At 44.4% G+C, this 9,048-nt stretch overlaps 1 pseudogene; it reads left to right on the top strand.

Moving 5' to 3' along the window:
* The first annotated feature begins 3,213 nt into the window (after nucleotides 1–3,213).
* Nucleotides 3,214–7,536, top strand: LOC144160748 (uncharacterized; annotated as a pseudogene).
* The last annotated feature ends 1,512 nt before the right edge of the window (nucleotides 7,537–9,048 follow it).

Here is a 9,048-nt window from a genome sequence, read left to right as displayed (position 1 = left end):
GAGAGGTCACTGCAGCCGCAATCTCTAGCAGCCATTATGGATAACGGGAGACATAGTCAAGACGGGCCCAGTCCCACCCAAGACGACTTACAGATCCCGCCACCACAACCGGGATTCAATGACAAAGAGCTTGTGGAAGTCTACAATGTAGAGGATGACTTTGCATCCACCACTCGCCGCGAAGAAGGCAACGACCTATTCGAATCATGTGACGACAATTAATACCACAACTACACAAATAAACAATGATACTAGAAATTAGCATACATGTGTCCGGCAATGCTCACCTACAGCAGCTTTGCCATTCAATTGTGTGGTAGTGCAACCTTCCCTGAATTTTTGTTTAAATTGTTACAGCAGAACCGTTTTCTCAACCGCTTTTTCCACTCTGTGATTTTATTTTGCTGATGTTCATTATAACACTTCTTTTATGTATAGACTTATTCAAAAAGCACAGTAGCAGCTGAAACAACTTGTAATTTCGGCTCAAATCACACCTTTCACAGTGTTATTAGCTTATATTTGCTTAAAAAAGTGACTCCAGCTACAACTTTTAACTCACTTAACTTGGTTTGTTTTGGAACTTGTGAAATCTTGAGGCAAAATTATACACAGTAAGCCACCACAGCCCTGTTGAGTAATGCCTCTAGAAGTGCTGCTACTTGGTGAGATGCAGTTAGCAGAAGTCACCTGTGCTTCTGTCATGAGAATAGTTGCATTAGCGGGAGTGCTTATTCAAACAGACAGATATGTCACTACTCCTTTCCTCAAGAATTGTGGGAAGACAACATAAAACATCCAAAAAGCAGAAACAACCAATCCCAAAACCTTTGGCTACTTGCTCGGCAGTGAAAATAAAGTTCTTACCTTCTTCATCACCTCCGTTGCATAGACGCCTTCGAAAATGTTGTCAGGCACTGGTATACGGCGCTTCGCTAGCCGCTTCACAAGGTCGGTCTGGGTGACTGCAAGTGAGGTGCACAATTGCTGACACTGGTATTATGCAATAAAAGTGACAGAAGTAGGCCATCAATGACTTTTACAAATTACTCTAGGAAGTGTGCAGCAACATTTAAACATTTGCAGCACACACGGTTGATTACTGATCTTTGTACACATGAAAAAAGCGTTTGCATGAGGAACTAGCAAATGAGCATTGTATGTTCGTCGGTTTACTTCATGATTCGGCGTGTTCTTTGTATCTTAAGATTTCTTTTGCGCGATTTGTACTGCCAGGCCCCGTTAATCTACGGCACATAAAATACGAGCAAATAATTCACTTAGTAACGCTGCCTGATCGCTTGCAGCGCGGTTGTATGGGGTGACAGTCTAAGAAGGAACAGCGTGCAGACGACTAGCCCAGCCGAACCCGCATTCTGAGCATGCGCTTAGCCTCAACCACTTTGCAACTTGACCCGTCATATGTCGCTCACGCGGAAACAGTCGTCGCTCTCGCACGCTAGTTATAACTTTTGGGCGACTGTACCTTCATACACAGCGTTATTGCAAACGCGACAGGTATACAATGCAACGATGCTTCGTTGAATTGCAGGACAAGAAAACACTACAGAATGGCACGCCTTCCGCGCAAACGTTCTCACTTTTACAAAAGTGATGCTCTGTTCCCAAGCTTTTACGTTTGGCTACACGACAAACGAACTGTGCCGTCACATTTGCCACTTGTCATAACATCCCATACGGACAACATTACTATGAATTATGTGGTGAAAAAAAAATTACCTCCGAGTTCCAGAGCGTCGGCAGGGTAAAAGCACTCGTCCTCGGATTCCCGGGAGCACCAACACGCGTCTCTGTCCTTTCGTATGTCCGTTAAGGACGACGGCGCGTAATTTATTATAAGAGAAACGCCCAAAATAGCTTTGTGGCCGTCCTTATACGCGACATAGGCAAAAGTTGGTATTGTTGGAGCCATAGAAACGTGCTGCACCGCACACCGCCGCAAAATCCCGCAGGCATGCACACAACAAAGGCTCAAACGGGAAATGACTACTGCTGCGGATTGGCTTGGTTTTATTTATCCCTCATTCTCTTGCGAAAGCGAGCTTGTTTCTCTAATGGCTCATCAGGTGGGCAGTATACTGTCATTAAACATTGCTTACAGCTCAGTATAAACGTCATTACGAGTCAGGAGACGGAGAAAAAGCGCCGGAAAGTCTACTTAAACACCGACGAACCTTTTGTAGTTCCTCGGTCAACGCGGTGGTATAACGAGAAGCGACTGTCAACTAGCGCTACCTCGTCTACGCCCTACACTGTGCAAAATCCTCACCTTGGTGTAGCAAAGGAACAGCCAAGAAATTCATTTTCAGCGGCGGACGAACTGCTCAACTCAGTTGATTGCAGTGATCCCGCGTCCTGTGCCCACGAAGCCGAATATGTTGACAACGCCAGCGACGCCTCGAACGGCGCTGCCACCGCAGATGAAGAAAGTGAAAGTGACGACGACGCTTCCAGTCAAGATGATGCTACACCGTTCTTTGATGAGACCGAAACTCTCTCGGAGTGTTTGAGCAATTTCGGCAACCAAACATTACCTGGATCCAGAACGACTGTTGCTGCGGCAATAGTTTTGATCATGGCATTCGTGGTGGCGCATGGCCTCACATGGAATGCAGTCGACGACCTCTTGAAGCTGATAGATGCACTATTTGGTGCTAAGAAAACCGGCTTACCAGGCACAAAGTACTTGCTCCGAAAGCTGTGGGCGCGAAAGTGTAAAGGAATGAAGAAGAGCTATTACTACTGTGATGAGTGCACCTCGCTGTTCGAGACGAGAGCAGGTGGGGGAAGCTTACGATGTGAGCTATGCAAGAGAACTTCCACGATCGCCGAGGTGAAGCAGAAGGGCTGCCTTTTTGTGATTATGGATCTGAAAGAACAGTTGCGGAATATCGTGGCGCAGACGAAAGATACCCTGTACAGCAACCTGTGCAAACTGAAGGAACGCATGGACGCAGGAACCACTGCCCTTAGTGGCATCGCAGATGGTGCTTCATGCAAAGCGCTTTGGCAAGATGGTAAATTCCGGTGGAGTGACCTTACGCTTACTATAAACACAGATGGGAGACCTTTGTTTAGTCGACAAATGCGTCAATATGGACTATTCAGTTCTTCGTCAACGAGCAGCCGTTTCCAAGGCAAACAGAACACACCGTGCTTGCTGGATTGTGGTTTGGACACAAGCATCCAGACATGTTGCTCTTCTTGTCCAAGTTTGTGGAAGAAGTGAAAGCTGTGGGCGAATTGATGTGGAAATGTGGTTCTGCGGAGTTACGCTCTAAGGTGTATCCTGTTTGTGTCTGTGTTGATGTCCCTGCTAGAGCTGCGGTTGGAAACCACACCCAATTCAATGGCCAGTTTGGATGTCCTTGGTGCCTGGCGTGTGGAAAACTTGACAACAGTAAGCATTTTTTCCAAGTGCATACACATTTGAATCTGTGCTTGTGTAATTACACTTTCTAGCTCAGTTGCACATCATTTTCTAGTGTCCATAAAAACAATTATTAAAACCGGTTGAGTGACTCAGTGGCTATAATATACTTCTGAGCCAAAGAACGTGGATTCTATCCAAGCCAATGTACCCACTTTTCATGTAGAGGTGAAGGAAGGAAAGACCTATGGTTAAGATTTTCGGATAGATTAAAGTTCTCCACATGGTCAAAATTAATCTAGAGCCCTCCACAGTGGCATGCCACAAAGCCCTGGCGTAGCTTGGGCATGCTAAACCTCCGAAATTACAAAAACAAAGTCAACGTTTCCGTACAGAGCATTTGGTAAGTGTCTTGTAAAAAAATGCTTCCATCTTTAGCCTCATCAAGCAAATAAATTACTGACTGTTTGGGTTTATCCTTCGTAATTCTAGAAATATTGTTAATTATTTCTTTTTTACCTGTGCACGAAAAGTTATACGTTAAAAGAAATTGCTCTGTTACTGCAATGTGACACTTTTAGGGAAATAACGGATATATAATGGAAATGATAACACTTCATTACATGTTTTGCTGGTTTTCTATTTCGAACCATTTTGGTGAAAAAATTGTTTCGCTGCTTTCCTAAAACAACCATACCCCACTTTTTTTACGCGCTGATGCTGTTCAGGATAATCAGGCGTGCCGTAGTGAGGGCTCCAGAATAATTTTGTCCACCTGGGGATTTTTAGCAAATGCCAAAATCTTGAACACACATGCGTTTTCGCTTTTGGCCTCACCAGAAAAGCAGCTATCCGCCAGGGCCAGGAATCAAACTTCGTACTTGCGCTCAGTAGCACAGTGCCCTAGCCGCTCAGCCACCACGGGGAAGGGGCGGGGGTAATACACCGCTATTTAGCTGAGAAGTACAGTACAGGTAGCAGTGGTCCGATAATTAACTTGGCGGTCGGGCTTTGCCCCTTTTTGACAGCTGTGAAATGGTGAAATGCCCAAATGGCTTGAATCGGTTTCACAATAAGTAAACGACAAAATTTTCTCTCCACGTGTATCAATTTCTTACAAGAAATCAGGAATGAGGGGCCACCTACTTTATGAGCAAGGCTAAGCCTTTTGGTTTTTTTACTGTGTTATGGAACATCTAGTTTTTATCGCCAACCCAGTAATGGAGTGCCATCCATCACCAAGTTGGACAGAAGAGTGTATGTTTGGAAGGAAGTCAGTCCCAAATGCATCAATGTTGCATGTTAGCAAAGCCCCTTCCTTGTGTTGCATTTTTGTTGATCACTAGTAAATGACCTTTTTTCCTTTAGGAAGAATGTTCGTGCAACGTGTTTTTATTTGTTACTCCTGCTCACCTTCTTGCTTTGGCATTTTGGAAATATATGCTCACGTTATGCCTACAAACTTTTCTTACTATTTGTATTTTAAACGCTTGTAAACACTTTTTCCGGAACGGCGTCTTTACCTGGAGACTGAGCCGTCTGTACAAAGGACAAAGAGGGAGCTACACCGGATGCAAAGCTGGCCATGCAGCTGGACACACCAGTGAATAGTGTTTGAGGACCCTCACCACTGACGAATTTGCCGTACTTGGACTTGGTGTGTTTCTACACTATCGAGTACATGCATTGTGTGCTACTGGGTGTGGTGAGGTAGTTCACCGAGTTTTCAGTGGACTCGGTGAATTCCGATGAAGATTACTACATTGGTAAGAATTAGTTGTACTGAAATGATTTTGAAGCTGTCTGCTAAATGAATTTATGAATACGTGTGGTTTATGTGAAGAAAACGACTTTTTAAAACGTGTCATAATGTTGTGCAGGGCAACCATCCACTCTGCAAGCCGTAAGCACGCGCCTCCTGAGGATCCGGCCACCTAACCACATTACCCGCCTACCCCGCAAGCTTCGCGTGCGGTGCTTTTGGAAGGCGCACGAATGGCGGAATTGGCTGCTGTTTTACTGCCTTTCTTGCTGCTGGGGCATTCTGCCGCCGGTTTACCTGAAGCACTTTGCCTTCCTCTCTGACGCGATCTTCATTCTGCTCCAAGATGAGCTATCTGATGCAGCCATCACTCATGCAGGTAAAGCATATTATCACTCCAACTATAGCCACTTTTGTATTCTTTCTGCCTTCGGTCACTCAGTTGCAACGCCGTCGCCACCGCCAAGCCACTCCACCCTAAAATACGGGATGGACGACGTTTCGGACCATGGACAAGAAGCTACCAAAAAGCAGCCACATTGCCAGCCAAAACTGCGGAGATATCAAGTAAAAAAGCGAGGACAGGTTGTGTCTCTTTTTTTGAAAATTGAGGCATCGGCGGTGTTCCCGGCTGCGGGACATTTTCGCGGAGGAACTTTTCGGAGATTTCAAAAATGCTGAAGCTAGTGCGATTTTAGGGGGGGGGGGGGTCTGTAGTGCGTTTTAGTAAATTGGAAAAAGGTCGCCATCCCGCCCTGTGAAAGTGGATGTCCAACGAAGGTGTTCTAAACCCCTACAAATGCTGCGGGGGGAGAGCGTGAAATGTCCCTCGTCGTCTTGGCAGGGCTTGTCGCTTGTGCTCGGCTTTTGTGGCGCCAAATATAGGGGCCTGCCATGCCTCATGCATGTGCTCAGTGCCTTGGGCAAGAACTGCTCTATTTGGTGAAACTAGCCCCTGCTTACTCTTCAAAGGTAATCTGCAAACATAATCTCTACCAGGAACACAAGGGGGGCAGGTTGTTCCCATTGCTCACAGCTGCTTTATCATCCATAATGTGACTTAGGTACTTCTCTTGGGGATATTTACACGAATACTGAGCTGTATGCTGCACGCCTGATTAGCCTGACTCATGCACTCGGTGTCTTAGGCGGGAACTGCTGGATCCTGCCTGGGTTTTTCGTTTACGACAAGGAATCTTCCTAGCAACTAGATACTGACAGCTTCGCTGTAGTATTTCACACCTAAAGGGAGGCCGGCGATGTTTCGGGGGAGGGCGTTCTCTCGCAACTTTACGGTGGGTCGGTAGTTTATGTTTCATCTTTTGAATTTTGATCCCATATATGCAGAACCCAGTAGAAATGGTATGCTGCACTTTTTTACGAAACATAAGTGAAAAACAACTAGGTGTAATATTAACCAACCCCTAATTACTTCCTTTCAGATAGCCTTCTCCAAGAGTTTCTGTGCCATGCTGCGCGACTGTATGAATATCATTGCATAACCTTCAACGTTCACCAATTGACACACCTAGCACAAGCTGCACGCATGTAATGCCCTCTGTGGGCACATTCCATTTTTCCATTTGAAAGTGGAAATGGTCGTATTGTGAAGCTTGTGACCGCTGCAAATGGTGAGAAGGAGCAGACCTTTGAGCGTGATCTCATGCACCAGGAGCTGCAGCTGTTGGTATCTTTGGCCTCATTTCCATCCTCCATAAAGCAGCTGTGCCAAGACTCCCTTGGTTACCCGAGACTAGAGAAGGCCTACCATGTTTGGGGGGGGGGGGGCATGCATTCCTGGCCGGCCAAAGAGAGTACTGTCCCTGTCATCCATGGAAGTGGCCTCAGTCAATTCATTGGTCGGGGATGTACATGATCTGCAGGAGCACTTCAGGTTCGCTTATGTGGGCACTGTTTTTCACAGTAAGGAGTATAAGCGTAGTGGAAAACGAGACAGCGCAGTGTTTGAGGCCCATGATTGTGGTTGCTATGTGTAAAAAACAGTTTTTAAAGTGACATGCTCGGTCCACAGCAAACAGGGTAGCAATTTTGCTTTGTGGCAAAGTTGTGCATAAGTACACCCATGCAGATCTTCTAGATCACATTAGTGATTGCTTTTTTTCACGGTCACAACCTGTCATCGCACTAAAATTGAGTGCAATAGCCAAGCCGTGTGTTTTTGTTTCATTTGTTGACAGAGAGGATTTTATATGCACTGTACTAAACTTCATCGAGCGAGACTAGATCGTTCAGTATTCCTTCTACAGTTTAACCTGGGTGTAATGATCATCAAAGTGACAAATTTGTGGATATAAGTTTTTCAATTCCCCATTGCCAGCCCACTGAAACCCATATGTCAATGACCAACTGGCAGTTCTTCTAAGGTATATGTATATAGCTTAGGCTGTGCTAGGTCGGATATGATATACTAATTGTTTTACAAGCTAGAGTTACTTATCTTTTTTATATGTGTTGTTAGGTGGGGCAAAATGTACACCCTGGGTAATAAAAGCAGATGTGTGTGATCAACTTCCTAAATGGTGATGTAGTAGCACTCCGGTATGTCGACAGCAGTGTACTGTGCATCGTTCGCTGTAGAGGCTGATATCCTTTGTGTTAACTTCTTCCTGTAGATTTGAGAACATTGTTTACTGTTACCTGCATTTCTTGTATGACTCTTATGCTGTTGCATTTCTTATTGTGGAGTGATTTGTTCTTGAAAATAGACATCTGCAAACATACAAGCAGTCTTGTGTGTCTGGCTTTACTGCATAGCTTGCGTGTTGTGCAAAAAGCACACCTAGAGCTAGGTGGCAAAAGTAATTTACCCTTGTGCATACGAAACAAGGTTTGACAAAATAAAATTGGGTGAACTAAGAGTATCAGAAGCAGCTTCGCGGATCCATGAAATGCCCACTGGACCATCAATTAGGAATTTAATAATATAGACAATGCATGGTTCATGCGTAAGCTTACATATTCGGAAAAATCGGTCAGGGGAATCAGTTGGGTACGGTGCACATATTTAATTCACCGTTTCAGATATCATTACGAGAGTGAATAAAAATAAATGTAATTTACTTCACAATTAATGCGCATGCAGCACATGAAATTTAAATTTTGTTAAAACATTTACAACCTTACGGGCCCGATTTGCAACAGTGTGGTAACAACGTGGCTGTGTATAGCTATATATCAATCACAGAAAGTCTCACAGAAAGCAGCGTGGTGCCCCGTATGCCCCCACTTGACTTCATGAACCACATAAAACCTTCTACGGTGGTTGAAACAAGCCCGTATAATTCGTATAGGGATATATCCCTTATGGGACAGTATCATTTATGCCCGTAAGAATCCATATGGAGATTTCATATGGGCCCGTAAGAATTCATATAGGGTTAGACTTCTTATGGGTCCCTATCATATGTGCCCGTAAGATGACATATGGGGATCTAATATGGACCCATAAGAATTCATATAGGTCCCTTGTATGAATTCTTAAGGGCCCGTATGAATTTTATGAGACCCATATAAAAATCATAAGGTTTTCTTCGATAGGGATGTAGAGAAAAACCGCAAAGTGAGTTCATTGCGTGGACAACAGAAGTGCTTGACCAAAAGAAAACAAAACCAAACAAAAGTGGCATTGACAGGAATGTCCCTTTGAAAGGAAGGCACTTTGTACTTAAAGCAGGTATCTATGGAAATTAGTACAGATATAAAGTGTTTAAACATGTTTAAAGTGTTTAAAGATAAACATGCTTAAAGTTCGCCATTGTCATCTGTTGAGTCGTTATCCAGTAATTTGCAGAAAGGTGAAAAGCATACTGCATTTAATATAGTTGGGTCCAGTTCGTTCCATTCTTTCACTGCAAGCGGAAAAAGCAAGTATTGA

The sequence above is a fragment of the Haemaphysalis longicornis genome, unplaced genomic scaffold (assembly GCF_048455015.1).
Source record: "Haemaphysalis longicornis isolate Haplotype H1 unplaced genomic scaffold, Haemaphysalis longicornis Haplotype H1 scaffold_11, whole genome shotgun sequence".
NCBI classification, from domain to species: domain Eukaryota; kingdom Metazoa; phylum Arthropoda; class Arachnida; order Ixodida; family Ixodidae; genus Haemaphysalis; species Haemaphysalis longicornis.
This window is presented reverse-complemented; position numbering and strand designations above follow the sequence as displayed.